The 16,461-nt window shown below is 40.6% G+C and overlaps 1 protein-coding gene across 3 annotated transcripts in view; it reads right to left on the bottom strand.

Moving 5' to 3' along the window:
* The window catches only part of dpep2 (dipeptidase 2), a 124,478-nt gene that overhangs the window by 101,342 nt on the left and 6,675 nt on the right, over positions 1–16,461 (bottom strand). The window lies entirely within an intron of this gene.

Genomic DNA, 16,461 nt, shown 5'->3' with positions numbered 1-16,461 from the left:
GAACAGTATAATTTCTTGCATCAGTTATATCTCATGCCACAAAAATTAAATAAACTTAAATCAGAAATTTCAGACCAATGTTTTGGATGCAGCACAGAGGTGGGAACCTTTCTACATTCAACCTGGTCATGTTCCAAGCTGAGGCCCTTTTGGATAGATCTAGGGAATTTCCTAGAACAAATTATAGGAAAACATTTTCCACAAACCCAGAGTTGTTTTTACTGGGGAAATATCACGGGTGTAAGACCTATAATGAGGCTGTCCAAATTTCAAATGCAATTTGTGAAGATCGCATTAGCAGTGAGGAAATGTATAGCAGTTACCTAGAAGTCTGATTCCCATCTAGGAATGGCACGATGGAATGCAGAAATGTAAAGTTGTGTTCCCTTGAGAAAATCACTTCGTTTGAGGAACAAATATGAAATTTTTATTAACATTAGGCAGCTGTATTTATGGAAAATAGTTGTAAATTTTCAGTTTCCTCCCCTCACTTCAGAGTGTCTGTACCCCTCCCCTGGACATAGAAAATTTAAGACCTGGAAGGTGGACAGTGCATATCTGCCAGCCTCTATTTGTTTCTCTTTCTTCATTTTAGTCTTGAACTATCTTGTTTTCTTGCTCTCTATTCTTTTACTATTTTTCTTACTTTTCCTCAGGGGAGGATGGGGAGGGGAGGATGGGGAGGGGAGGATGGGGAGGGGAGGGTGGGGAGGGGAGGATGGGGAGGGGAGGGTGGGGAGGGGAGGGTGGGGAGGGGAGGATGGGGAGGGGAGGTATGGTTAATTATAGTTAGACATGCAATAGGTACTAATGGATGTATATAACTTTTTTCGGAGATTTATTTTGTCTTTTGCACTGTTTGATTTGAAGATTTGTAAATAAAATACTTTTTAAAAAAAAAAGAATTTTGAAACATCACATCCTCAGACCACTTTAAAACACACAACTTTCTTTGGTAGAGTTGTTTTCAGATCAATATTTCTTCATATTAAGGGTTTTGCAAACTCCCAGAGTCAGTTTTCCACAATGATTTCTTTCCTAATCAAGAGTGACCTTTTTTTTCCATGAGCACATGAGGCTTCCCTCTTCTTAGAGGTAATTGGAATGGCAATTCCTTTTAAAGTATCATTTTTGGTGTTCCTCCTTTAACTAAGAACACAGACAGCTTTCCTTCTGTAAAGGAAATATTGCTGCTTTCTCAATCCTGTGCCTTACAGAATGGCTGTCTTCTTCAACTGATCCAAAAATGTCTGATTTTGATCATATATTCCATACAGATCTTTCATGTCACATGGTATGACATCATTACTATTCCTTGAAACTTTTCTAAACCTTTTAACATCTTCATGCCAAAAAAGCATAATTTAATCTTTATCTACTTATGTACAGAATCAAAGTAATTATCTTTGATGTATCTTTCTTCCAAAACATTGCTTCCGAGTTGTCCAGGATTGACCAGAAAAATGCTTCTCAAGTAAACAGTCCATTGTTTTCAGTATTTCAAGAACTATCATAAAATCTTTTCATCTCCCTGCTTCAGATGCAAACATCAGACTTTACAACTTTCAAAATGGTTTCTGTGTGTAATTGTGTTTAAAATACAAATGTCTTAATTGATAATGAGGCCAGCTGCCTCCTTCCAAGAATCTCTGTTTTTAAAATGCAAATGTATTGTCTTTGTGCCCCTAAAACTAATCCTACAAAACTTTACTAAAAAGATTTAATCATAACTAAAGATTAATCATAGCACATTCATCAGTCAGAACAGAGATTAGTCAAATACTGAGGAGGAATCAAAAGAGCCTGCTGAAAATGCAAGAGACACTGCAAGAACAGACAAATACACAAGATCCAGTCTGCACAGCAACAGAAGAAACACCACCAGTGCTAGACAGTAGTGGACCAAAAGAGCTGACACAAACACCTGTGTTAAGATGATCCACCCATTATTAAAGCACCGACAGACTGAATCTCTAAAAGTAAAGGGACTGCATACTTAAAAAGTTTGTGCTGCTGATGTTTGTGTTTATGTTTGTGTTGAACTGTAAATTGAAATGAATACTGTATTAGTGTGTCATATTGTTAGATGAAACACTTCAAGGAAAGGGGATATAGTGATAGAGTGCTAGTGATGCTCCTGGCTGATAGAGGAAGATGGTGACTAGTTTGCTGCAGCTCTTGTGGAGTCAAGATTAATGCTTCCACGTGGTTGTGAATGAATTCTATAGGTAATGATGTATAGTTGTTTTAAAAGAACTTTTCTTTATTATAATAAAAGAAATTTTACACTGACGACCCTCTGTTGCTGTAATCTGGCTGAGTTTATCCAGTTTATTTTTTTAATGATTGTACATTGGCTAGAAAGATGATAGGGCCCAGTGTTTAGTTTAACCTGCTGTCCATTCTGTGTCTGAGTGGTTGGGTCTTCCTTAAAGGCCCTGTGTGCTGGTTGCCTGAATGTCCCGTGGTCCACCAGAATTTGCTGTTTCTGAAAATCACTAAGAGTTCCAATGTACTTGGTTTGCCAGGCACCTCTTACTATCAGAGAAAGAGAAGCAAATAAAAATCCCCCAGAGTCACTGACTGCCTATGGATTTGCCTCCAGAGCTCCCTAGCCTCTTCAACCTCTGCAGCCACATAGGTTCTAGTTCAAGCCATCAGCAACCTGAGTTCCAGATCAAATCATCTGACATGATCAGGAAGAGCCCAACATTCTCTGGCACCCTCTTGCATCCTGATTCTGATACCTAGTAACCCTCGAGCCAGTCTCTAGCAGTCCACAGCTTGGTGCAATTTCTTTGAACATAGTTGCCAGCAGCCCTCAGCTTGTGTGGGTTCCTCACCTTGAGTCATCCACAGCCCACCTCCTGTGTGCCCTTCAGCTGCAGAGCCCCTCACTGGTCAGATGTTGTGATCTCCTCTGCTTCTCCTTCTGGAGCGGGGTGTGGTTTTCCTGGTTTCTGGTGCTCTGCTCCCCCAGAGTCTGCAACCCCTCGTGGTTGCTGCCGATCATAAGCACTGCCATCTTGGGCCAAGATCCCACAGTCACAGGATTTTAAAATAAACCACCATTGGTTCCTTTAATAGGCTGGTTAAAGCCTGTACAGAGCCATCAGTAGTTGGACTGTGCGGAAGAACCCTGTGTTTCCTCGCTTTCTGTCAGTCCACAGCAGTGGCAGTGCCTCCATTTCTTTTAATGAGACTTTCTAACAAAGTAAAAGGGAAAGGCAATTCAATACAGGGAGTTGTCTGAATTTAGAATGCTTGCCTGAAGTGCTGTGGAAAGCATAAATAATGGCATATTTCGAAAGAATGCAAATTTGATCGTTGACAAAAATACATGAACACAGATGAGGAATGCGACTGCCTGATTGCTCTATTTGGAAGTCTGGTGAGTTTGGGCATCTGGCAACTAACCATAAATACTCAACTGTTGAACTTTCTTCATGGATGGCTTATATTGCTTTCCTGTGTTCTGTTGCTAAATCAGATAGCCTGCTTTTCTTTTTTTCATCTCAGAAAAGAGCAAGTTTAAAACATTTTTCAAGGAAAGCCAAAAATAAAATTCCTTTGGGCAATTCAACTGTCACCATGCAAGTCCAACGTTACTAATTTGTCCAGCATACTGATTCATTCTGATAACATTCTGCCCTGATTGGTGTGTGCATATTTGTCTTGCATTGGGCTGGATTATACAGGTACAAAAGACAGTCCAGGCTCCTGGCCACAGCTTCCGGCTGGAACTGATTGTTCCAACTGGGGGATGCTGAGTGAGTGGGCCCCCTGTGCCTGACAGTCAACCTGAGAAAAGGCATCAAAAGATGAATAGTCCTCAGTGTCAAACTGGACAGTTGCGCACCGTTGTGACTTTATAACGGTTCTTACAACTTTTGATAGTAAAATAATTATTAGTAAAGCACCTTAAAATTAACAAATAATTAGATACATTCAAATAAAATAATTGGAGACTCTTGCCAGCACTTCTTTGCGGAGTCGATGAGCTGGCTGGAGTAACCAGGTCGGTGAGAGGCAGCCCTCCTCAGTGTAAAGTTCCTCCTAACCTTGTCCTGTCACCCAGAGGCTGGCCACTGAGCCCAGGTTGAGCATCATGTCTAATGCATGGACACTGAACTCCAGCTTGTACTTTAAATGAGCAGACATCAGAAACTGGTTCAGCCAAGAACATCTGGCAGCAAGGGTTTCCACATGGAGCTGAATTTAACCCAAGATAGGGGAAATTAACCATATGAAATGAGCAGAAAAACTGGTGCAGGCAGGAAAACCTGAAATTGTTGTGAGTGTGGACACATTAATGTTTCTGGTGCAGATATGATAGTTGTTGCTAAGGGTTGAATTTATTGGGCAGCCTTAACTGTTCATCCAAGTCACCTTGGATGACTGCAGTTCTTCTGGTGAAAATATTTGCACAATGCAATTGGGTAGAGAGTCCCAGGATGTTGCTTTTGCATCAACTGAGACAGTTCAAGGTCGTGGCTCCTCAGTACCTTGTGCACATTTCAAGTTCAGGATTATGATCACCTGATTGTACATAAACAACCTGAAGAAACAGCATCTCTCCAGATTTGCAGGGTGAATGGTCTTCATCGGCACCCATGATATTCTTAACTGCTCTTCCTTATAAAAGAGGAGGGGGAATATGTTCAACTTGGTATTTTTTAAAAGTCACTCATTTTTCATCAAAATGATATAATGGCAACATGTAAACAATTGTGATCTTTGGTTATCCGTCATTGTTTCTGCTACTTCCTGTCATACTTTCATTCTGCCTTTGATTAGTCGTTGTACCATTTACAGCACATAGTGTAGCTCTGATCATCAGAAGTAAAGAGCAGGGGTATTAAAGTCTGTCAGCAGAAGAGAGATGTGGTCCCTTGTTGAGGAAAGCACAATGCAGAGCCAAATTCTAAGAATCTTTGCCAGAGCTGAAGAATGTGTAAAGGGCAGTAAAAATAAATATCTTGGTAGTAATGCCACCAACCAAGTTGGCTATCATGGACTCTGCTGTGGAACTAAAGGGTATAAAATTACTGAACATCCCACCAACCAAGCTACAACCCCATACTTCTCCTTCCCCGTTCCCCAGACTCCCGTCTGTCCATTTGAAAAAGAAAGCTCTTTTTATTCATTCAACACATATTTTTCAGTAAAATCAGTTTAGGCCTTTTCTGTGCTGCCAATTTACATTTGCTGGTGTGTCGCCTCTTACTGTGAAGTCAGCCTGCAACTATCATAAAATAAACAGCAGAACCAATTAAGCATACAACAGTTTCTTTATTCAGCCTTGTTAATGCTAGCGTGAGTGAGGGGTACAAAGAAAGAGTTCAGTAACTCATTCTCCACACTGATCCCCACTCAAAGCATACAAAGTATTGATCCTATTTTTTTACATCTTCAAGCGGGGGTCTGTGTGAGACCTTGCAAGTTTCACACAACTGGTAATTCCTGTTTTTACAACAATATGTTCCATTGTGGTGTCTGCAGACAAGCTGATCTTGGTTACTATCTCACTACAGCAAAGGGCAGTCCTTGTACCGCCTAAAGAAATCTCTTGGTGCCTGCCGCATTGACCACCGCCAATGGGCTGATATCGCCTCAAACCGTGCATCTTGGCACCTCAGAGTTCGGCGGGCAGCAACCTCCTTTGAAGAAGACCGCAGAGTCCACCTCAAAAGACAATGGAGGAAAAACCCCACACCCAACCCCAACCCACCAATTTTCCCTTGCAACCGCTGCAACCGTGTCTGCCTGTCCCGCATCGGACTTGTCAGCCACAAACGAGCCTGCAGCTGACGTGGACATTACCCCTCCATAAATCTTCATCCGCGAAGCCAAGCCAAAGAAGAAAGAAAGAAAGAACAGCAAAGGGATGGTCATGTTAGAAGGCGGTCACATTCTCACCTATGATAAAAGGCAACTATATTCTCACCCAATTCATTAACCCTTTGTTAAGCATATTTGTTAAACTTATTCTTTCACATTACTGTGAAAATTGTTCAAGGATGCACTCATGCTAAATCATTTTCAAATCAGCAATTGCACATTAAATTCAGTTTATTTCTTTTCCTTCCTACTTTTTTTCTTTGAAACAGGCTAGATGTATCAAAGTTAATACCACCAAGAAGCATTTCAGAGATCTTGGTCACTAATATGCATAAAACTCAGAGAACAGAAAGCAATCTGCAAGCATTTTGTTTCCTGAAGTGAAAACGTATTGAGAAAACCAAAATTTTTGGAAAATTCCTTTAAAATTGGATCTAAATAAGTATGTCTCACGACATGTACATTAGCAATGATGCAAACAATTGAGCTTATGGGAATAATTTAGACATACAGCATGGTAATAGTTCCTTTCTGCTCACATGCTCGTGCCGCCCAATTACACCCAATAAACCTACAACCCTGGTATATTTTGATCAGTGGGAGGAAACAGGAGCTCCTGGAGAAAATCCATACGGACATGGGGAGAAGGTACAAACTCCTTACAGACAGAGTGGGATTCAAACCCCAGTCCCAATCACTGGCGCTGTAACAGCAATGCACTAACCACTATGCAAACCATGTGGCCCATAATAAAAAAAAAGGCTTGCTAATAACTGCAACTGAATAATATGATTATGATCAAAGTATTTCAATATAATTGCTGTTAATGTTTGAAAATAAATTGTTTCTTCTTTACTCTCTCCACAGATTGCCCAGAGAGTCATGCTAGTTGTTGCCGCCTTTGTTCTATCTTGGCTGCCTCAACACATTATAACTATGTGGGTGCAGTTCGGAGTTTTCCCTCTAACTAATGCATCATTTGCATTCATAATCATCTCATGTTGCATGGTGTATGGGAACTCCTGCATCAATCCTATAATTTATGCATTCCTTTCAGAGAATTTTCGGAAAGCCTGCCATCAGGTCTTTGTGTGCAAATTTCTTCTCCCACATTCCAATGAAGAAAAAGTTGTAAGGATTCGTATGGACAATTTTACTGCAACTATTTCAAAAACGAGTGAAGTCATTCTGAACACTGGATGAACTCGCAGCTTGTGGGTGTGCACTTATTAGATCTCACATCCAGTTAGAAAAACACTCAAATTTGCTGAATCTTGAATACAAACCAAAGAATTGAAGCAGACGACGAGAATATCAGCAGATGTCTATATTTCAGTGATACAGGATATTGTGAATGTAGGACCATCTTCACATTGATTAAAATAGCGTTGATCTCATTCATCTGATGTTTATGTATTTCAGTTGTTGGCTACCAGACAAGAGTCCAAGTTCACATGTAGAGTGACTATCAGTTCTGTGAAACAGGAGACATTAAGCAATTCTAGACTAGAGTGTTTGTATAAGAATTCCCTGCTTTCTCATGATCATTGTAACAATTTGTTAGAATACTATTTCACACAACAATTTTGTAGCTGTTCTTTGTAGGTGTCTAATGCGTAAAACCCACTTCCTCACAATTTAATCTGGTATCAATCTGAATTTGAAGCTGAATTGCCCTGTGTAAATTGACTTAATTCTAGACTCCAGTAAAATTTGAAACTCTGTGACAAAGCTTGAAACAATTTTTTAAATTAGAATTAGTTAACCACATTAATGCGTCCATCTTTACCTTGGAACAGGAATACTCAAATTATAGCCCAGAGGCAAAATTTACCTTGGGGTACTGTTGGATTTTCATGTTGAAGCACTGCTGATATTTTACCATGTACAAGGCCGAGGTCATGGTGTATGGGCCAGGAGACAATTCATTTGTGATCTCCTTCACTAGAAGGATGGCAGGCAGACTGATTTGGAGTAAAGGTAACACAGGGTAGGTATGGTAGGGGATGGTGGAGAATTGCATGGGTTAGGCAGATAATAAAGGGGTGGGGCTATCAGAGAGATGATGAGGAAATGGTTGACACAATGGGGGGTGTTGGGTTGTGGAGATGATCGTTGGAATTAGGCAGATAATGGGGTGATGCAGATAACTGAAGAAAGTCTGAAGGATTACAAAGGACAGGGGCTGAGGAGGATCAGGAAGGGAACGTTAACAATGCAGTACAGACAGAAGAAGGATATTTCAGACTCTATGGCTGTGGCCAATCATTCAACATCACTGCATTTACTCATAGCCTCCATATACATATATATATATATATATGAAAAGTGCTGGCATAATTTTGGACTGCTGTATTTTTATTTCAAGTCAAATGGACTCCAAGCACAATGGCTTGAGCATCCCTCCTACTGGGTCAAATTGACAAATAATGATTATATTGCTGGTTAAAATATCTCCTGATTAAAAAATGAACTAATGTCTCTGATGTAGGCAATTGGACTGTACCCATGGCGAAGATTTATTGGTAGGAATAAGCTGTAAATCTTGTGATTCTACATACTTCAGAAGGATGGTGTTGCCATTTTGACTTTTACAGTTTAGATCTAGTGTATTTATTAATGAAGGTGATATAAGTAGCAATCGGGAAGACTGATCCCAACTTTGTTCAATTGGGTTCATCAGTTGAAGTTTGTTGAGTTCAACAGTTGAAGACAAAAGGGTAGAAAAAAGAGACTCAGTAGATAGCAGTTGATTGGGCAATCAAGTTCAACAGTTGGGGGAGTGGTCATCGTTGGAGTGGGCTGTGTCAGAGTGGTAAGGCTCTGGCTCAGGCTTCGGTGAGAGCAGGTAAGAGGCGAAGAATGGTCAGACGAAGTCAGAAAGGGCCACCCTATTTGAGGTACAAAAAGGATTCAGCAGGTAGGCACACATAAGGGCAGATTTTTTAGGTATCATTTTTTTTCATCCAGTCATAGACAGTGGGAATGGCAGCCAAGGCAGGGGAATACTCCTCTTGCAATATGTGGGTCTTCAGGGAAGCAAGCAGTATCCCTGACAACCTCATCTGCAAGAAGTCCATCCAGCTGCAGCTCCTGACAAACTGAGTTAAGGAATTAGAACTGGAGTTGGATGAATTCTGAATCAGGAGGCAGAGGAGGTGATAGACAGGAGTTACAGGGATACTATCACACCTAGGAGGCAGGAGGAGGGTAGATGGGTGACAGTCAGGAGAGGGAAAGGGAACAGGCAGGCAGGCAGTGCAGGGCACCCCTGTGGCCAACCCATCAATAACAAGTAGACCATTTTGGATACTATTGGGAATGATGACCGACCAGAGACAAACCATGGAGATCAGGTCTCTGACATGGAATCTGGTCCTGAGGCTAAGAAGGGAAGGGAGGAAAAGAGGCAAACTGTAGTGATATCTTTTATTGCAAAAAGGAACTATTATACAGCATAAATCTAGGCAGAAATGGAGCTGAATGTGAATATTATAATTGATGAGCAAAGATGGTTAGATCTTTGTCAAGATAGTATGATAAATACTATTAATGTAAGATATAGATTAGTTCAGTATATTTTTTTACATCAGTTAAATTTAATACCACAAAAATTGAATAGAATAAAATCAGATATATCAGATCAATGTTTTAGGTGAGGTGAAGAGATGGGCACTTTCCTGCATTCAATTTGGTCATGTTCTAAGGTAAAACATTTTTGTGTGGATCTACATAACTTCTTAGAACAAGTTACAGGTACAGTATTTCCATTAAACTGAGATGTATTTCTACTGGGAAATATAGAAGGAACTAGACCCAAATTAAAATTATCAATATATCAAATGAAACTTGTTAAAATAGCATTGTCAGTAGTTAGGAAATGCAGTGACTTGGAAATCGGACTCATATTTAGATACGGAAAATGGAATGAGGAAATTCAAAGCTGTCTTCCTTTAGAGAAAATTACAAACAATTTGAAAAATAAATGTCCTATATTTTTTCAAATTTGGAGCCTGTATATACATGATTTTTGGGTATAAATATATAGAAATGTTCTTCTGGCCTCTTAAGAGCTGTGTTAACCTTCTTCCTTAAAATGAAAATAATTAGATAAAATCTGTTGAATTCTAGTGTGTTAGGGAGTGATGGTCCGGGCAATCCACAATACTGCAGTTTCTTTTTCTTTTTACACTATATATAATTTTTTAATATGTATATATATATGAATTATTCTTTGAGGGGGAGGTGGGTGAGGGGTTGAGAGAGGGAGGGAAGAAGAGGGATTACAACCATTATGAAACAAATGAAAATTTCTTCAAATTAAACCAGTGGTTCTCAATCTTTTTCTTTCCACTCACATACCACTTTAAGTAATTCATATGCCATCAGTGCTCTGTGATTAGTAAGGGATTGCTTAAGGTGGTATGTGAGTGGGAAGGGGAGGCTGAGAATCACTCACTGCTCTAAACCCAATTGTTACTGAAATATTTTGCTTGAGAAAAATGGTCATTGACCCATTTCCTTTGGAGTTATGAAACTGTGCACATAACGAGTCAATGAGGTATGGTTAAAACAGTGGTTTTCAACCTTTTTCTTTCCACTCACATACCACCTTGAGTAATCCCTTACTAATCACAGAGAACCTAAGGCATAGGGAGTACTTAAAGTGGTATGTGAGTGGAAAGAAAAAGGTTGAGAACCACTTATTGTATAATGATTAATTATGTGTGGAAGAAAAATTAAAACATTTTTTAAAAAGCCAAAAGGTTGAATGTGGTGGAAATGTTATCAGGTTCATCAATTTCAATGCAAAGAGTATTATAGGAAAGGCAGATGAGCTTAAGAGTGTGGATTGGCATGTGGAATTAAGACATTGTGGCCATTACTGAAACTTGGTTGCAGGAGTGGCAGCTCAATGTTCCGGGTTTTTGTTTCATTAGACATGATAGAACAGAGTGGGACAAAAGGGGGAGGAGTGGCATTGCTCATCAGGGTAAATATCACAGCTGTACCAGAGGGCTCATCTACTGAGGCTGTATGGGTGGAGTTGAGGAACAGGAAAAGGGTTGTATTATAGATCGCCCAATAATCACCGAGAATAGGAGGAGCAAATTTGTAGAGAGATAGCAGACAGCTGCAGGAAACACAAAGGTTGTGATAATGAGATTTTAACTTCACACATATTGACTGGGACTCCCATACTGTAAAAGGGCTGGATGTGTTCAGGAACGTTTTCTAAATCAATAATATTAGAGGTACCAACTAGAGAGAGTGCAATACTGCATCTCCTATTAGGGAACAAGACAGGACAGGTGACAGAAGTATGTGTAAGGGAACATTTTGAGTCCAGTAATTATAATGTCATTAGTTTCATGTTAATTATGGAGAGGATAGGCCTGGGTCTTGGGTTGAGATTCTAAATTGGAGAAAGGGCCATTTTCAGGAAATGAGAAAGGATCGAGAATGCGTGGATTGGGATAAGTTGTTTTTGTGCAAGGATGTGGGAGTTAAGTGGAGGAGCTTCAAAAGTGAGATTTTAAGAATGCAGAGTTTGTAGATTCCTGTTAGGATCAAAGCCAAGGTTAGAAGACATAGGGAACCTTGGTTTTTGAGGGATATTGGGGATCTGGTATGGACAAAGAGAGAGGCATGTAACAGGTATAGGCAACATGTAGCAAATAATGTACTTTAGGGTATAAAAAATGCAAGAAAAACCTCAAGAAATAAATCAGGAAGGCTAAAGAAGGCATGAGGTTGCTTTGGCCAACAATGTGAAGGAAAATCCTAAGGGTTTCTACACGTATATGAAGAGCTAAAGGATAGTAAGGGATAAAATTAACCCCCTTGAAGATAAGAGTGATCAGCTTTGTATGGAGCCAAAAGAGATGGGAGTGGTCTTAAATGTATTTTTTTCATTAGTATTAACTCAGAAAAAGGGCATAGAGTCGTGGGAAAACAAGAGTGAGGTCATGGAACCTATACAGATTAAAGAGAAGGAAGTGCTAGTTGTCTTAAACCATATAAGGGTGGTTAAATCCCCAGGGCCTGACAAGGTATTCCATCGGACTTTGATGGAGGCTAGTGTAGAAACTGCAGGGGCTCTGGCGGAAATATTTAAAATGTTCATAGCCACAGGTGTGGTGCCAGAGGATTGGAGGGGAGCTCACATTATTCCATTGTTAAGGGTCCAAAAGTAACCCTGGAATTTATAGGCCGCTGAGTCTGACATCAGTAGTACCTATATTATTGGAAGGTATTCAAAGAGATCGGATATACAATTATTGGGATAGTCATGGATTAATTAGGGATAGTCAACATGGCTTTGTGCACGGTAGGTCGTGTGTAACCAATCTCATAGAGTTTTCCTAGGAGTTTACCAGGAAAGTTGATGAAGGAAAGGCTGTAGATATTGTCTACATGGACTTTAGTAAGACCTTTGACAAAGTCCCGCATGGGATGTTAGTCAGAAAGAAGTGAACTGGATTCGACAATGGATTAATGCGAAAAGCTAGAGTAGTGGTGGATGATTGTTTCTCAGACTGGAGGCTTGTGACTCCAGGCAAGTGGGGTGCCTCAGTGATCAGTGCTGAGACCATTGTTGTTTGTCATCTATATCAATGATTTGGATGGTAATGTGGTAAATTTGATAAGCAAGTTTGCAGATGACACTAAGAATGGATGTGCTGTGAGGAAGTCTTTCAAAGCTTGCAGATGGATTTGGACCAGCCGGAAAAATGGGCTGAAAAATGGCAGATGAAATTTAATTTTTTTTCAAACTTGGACATAAAACATTTCAGCCCACAAGTCCGGGGCACCCAATTAACCTACAGCCCCGGTACATTTTAAACAGTGTGAAAAAACCAACCCCACACCACCCTGGGAAAACTAATGCAGACATTGGGAGAATGTACAAACTCCTTACAGACAGTATGGGATTTGAACTTCAGTTCCAATCATTGGTGCTAGATTGGAGTTGCACTAATGCAGACAAGCGTGAGGTGTTGCATTTTGGAAGGACAAACCAAGAAAGCTCATGCACAGTAAATGGTAGGGCACTGAGGAATGCAGTAGACAGAGGACTCTGGGAATAGATACATAATTCTCTGAAAATGGCATCACAGGTGGATAGGGTTGTAAAGAGTTTTTGGCATATTGGCCTTCATAAATCAAATAATTGAGTACAGGAGTTGGGATGTTCAAGTTGTGTAAGACATTGGTGAGGCCAAATTTTCAATAAGATAGAAAGAGTGCAGAGATTTATTAGAATGTTGCCTGGACCAAGAACTGAGTGACAGGGTGATATGCCATAAGCAAGGACCAGACTTGTATCATACTTTTATTAACAGAAGAAGCCACCTCCACTGACCAATAGGATAAGTTGCGCCATCTGTTATACCAGTAGGGAGGAGCCAATCTACAGTCATAACCAATAGCAAGCAGTCAGCATAATACATTACATAACTACATTCACCCCCCCCCCAAAAAATTAACCCCTAGAATTAAAAGGGTTAAAAGCACAACAGAAGAAGAGAGAAAATCAATAGTCAAAATAAATCTGAGAAATGCAGCAATTAAAACATATAAGTAAATCGTTGGGGTGGTGGCCTTGAAACTCTCTGAGACCGATGCAAAACAACTGGAGAGCACTCCTGAAAGCTAACATGAGAAGGTGCTTTTTCAGCAGATAAGAAGTGATTGGTAGCAGGTGTTGTTTGGGGTAAATCTACAGACTGAATTTCAGAGACATGCTGTTCAGAGGAGGGCAAAGGGAGATTAGTGGAAGTGGGAAAATGGTTAGAAGCTACAGGCAGAACCCCAGGTAAAGCAAGATCTTTGAGGGAAACAATGTCTTATCTCCCATCAGGAAAAGCAATTTGAGCATATTGTGGGTTAGCCTGAAGCAATTGTACATGCTCGACTAATGGATCCACCTTGCTCTGTCTAACATGCTTTCTCAGCAAGACTTCCCCAGGTCTAGAAAGCCAGGCTGGCAAGGTCGATCCAGTCTTTGACTTTTTGGGAAAAGAAAACGAACACTGATGAGGCGTTTCATTAGTTGACGTGCAAAGTAAGGTACAGATAGAGTTCAAAGCTTCAGGTAACTCTTCTTGCCAGCAACTGGCGGAGAGACCCTTAGATTTGAGTGCCATGGTAACAGCTTTCCAGATTGTACCATTGCTGCGTTCAAGTGTTGTAACTGGTACTGTTATAAGATCAAACGAGCAACGACAAAGAAGGCATATCACACAAGGGTAAAGATGAACAATTACTTTATTAACAAAAATTCACCTTCAAACTGTAATTCAAAATGTCCCCCTTTTATAGCAATGCCCACTGGTTACTATGCAAATTTCTATAACAGTATAACACTAATAAATTTCCCAGCCTAAATATAACATATGTAATTCAAATCTAAGTTATATTTCCAACCAGCCCATAGAAAAACTTAGATACAAAACACACAAGACTCACAATACTTCGATCTCAACCAAAACAAAGATCATAAACAAAATTCAGTTTGTTTGGTAAACTGAAGCCAAAAGATCTTTGAGAGAGAGAGCACAAAATTCAAAATTGTCTTGTGTTGCTTGGAGAGAGAGGAACCACTGACTTGGTCCGGATCCTCTGGCTTCCTTCGGAATGTTCATCCTTTATGAAATCCCAACATTCTAAATTGGCCTCCAGACCACGACTCGTGCTCTGGGCCTCCTTCCATTCCACAACACCACCCAGTGGGGGTTTACCGTCCAAGTCCAGAAATTTTTAGATCATTTTCTGCACATGCTCAGTCCATCTCCCATGCTCTCAGCAGTCCACCTTCACCTTGGTTCTCTCAGGCAAACTGTCACTTTTTTAACATAAAACCACACAACACATAGGCCAATACACAACACAGAACTCTGCAACAGTAGTGTGACTTGTGGCAATGCTTCTGTCAAGAAGATATTGCTGAAGCTCCGAGCTCATAAAGGCTGAACCTCCATCGCTATGAATTAAATTCAGATAACCAAAAATACTAAAAATTTAATCAAGGATAGCAAAAGGGAAATGGGAGAATTCATCAATAACACTAAGAAAGTAAACATTTCTAATATTTGAAAGCAATGGCCCTTTAAAATCTACACTGAGGCATTCAAAGGGACGAGAAGCTTCGATCAACAAGGAAGGTGAGGGTTTGTAATAACATGGTTCGCATTCAGCACAAACAGGGCATTGTCCAGTTAGGATTCTCACATCCTCTATAGGGCCAATTGACAGATTTCACATAGTGATGAAGTCTGGTGACCCCCAGGTGGCACAGTTCCTCTTGAAGAACTTTTAATCGGTCCAGCTGCAGACTCGCACAAGATGCGCGAGAGAGAGCATCAGGAGGATCATTGAATTTTCCTGGACGATAGAGTATGTCATAGTCATAGGTAGAAAGTTCGATGCATAATCGCATAATCTTATCATTTTTAATCTTGCTCTTCAATTTAGTGTTGAACATGAAGGCAACAGATTTTTGGTCAGTTAAAAGATGAACTTCCTGCCAGCTAAGAAGTGTCTCCAGTAGCGGATAGCTTCTATAATAGCTCGTGCTTCCTTTTCAATGGATGAGTGTCTTAGTTCGGATCATGATTATTCAAGTCTTTGCCACAGATGGTGTTTCTACTGAGCCGGGAAAAGCGCGGTGATGCCAGGTAATGCGAGGTGAAGCGCGGTGATGCGTGGTGACACCTCGAATCTGGCCGCACTGTAAATACATCCGGTTGTGGCCGATGTGCAGCGATTCGAGGTGCTCCGGCGTCCTACTTTTGAGGTGGTCGATGCGGGGTTATGCGAGGGACGACCTCGCAGTGGAAACACCGCGGGTGACTCACCGGAAGTCGCAATTTTTCACCCGCGGTTTTCAATTGCTCATCGGACTTCCTGGTCACCTTGCATTGCGCTGCATCACCTCGCATCACCTCACATTGCCCTGCATCACCGCGTATTCATTGCTCGGTAGAAACAGTTCGGGTAGTCCTAAAATGCGCAGTGATGCGAGGTGATGCGGGGTGATGCGGGGTGTCCTTAGTATAAACACACACATTGTCCAGATAAGGAAAAGTGGCCTGAAACTTATAGATATCCACTAACTTATCCATCTCTCTTTGAAAAACGGATACCCTGTTAGTGACGCCAAGAGGAATTCTCTTAAACTGGAAGAGTTTGCCATCTGCCTCAAAAGCAGTAAACTGCCTTTCATCCTTATTGATGGGAGCTTGGTAGTAAACTGATTTCAGATCAATAGTGGAGTATATTTCGTATTGGGCAATTTGAGTAACCATGTCTGAAATGTGAGGCAGGGGGTAAGCGTCTAGTTGAGTGAACCTGTTTATAGTTTGGCTGGAATCCATGACCATTCTAGGTTTCGCGCCATTTCTGACCACTACTACTTGAGCGTGCCAAAAACTTGTGTTGGGCTCGATGACGTTTTCCTTTAACAAGTTCTTTACCTCGTCTTTAATAAAGAGTCTGTCTTCTTTACTGTAGCACCTACTTTTTGTAGCTACAGGCTTACAATTTGAGGTCAAATTAGTGAAGAGTCGAGGGGATTTAATTTTTAGTGTGGACAAAACGCAAGACATCTTTGGCAAG

This window comes from Narcine bancroftii, chromosome 10 (assembly GCF_036971445.1).
Source record: "Narcine bancroftii isolate sNarBan1 chromosome 10, sNarBan1.hap1, whole genome shotgun sequence".
Lineage (NCBI taxonomy): Eukaryota > Metazoa > Chordata > Chondrichthyes > Torpediniformes > Narcinidae > Narcine > Narcine bancroftii.
Note: the sequence above shows the minus strand (reverse complement) of the source record. Positions and strands in the feature narration are given on the sequence as shown.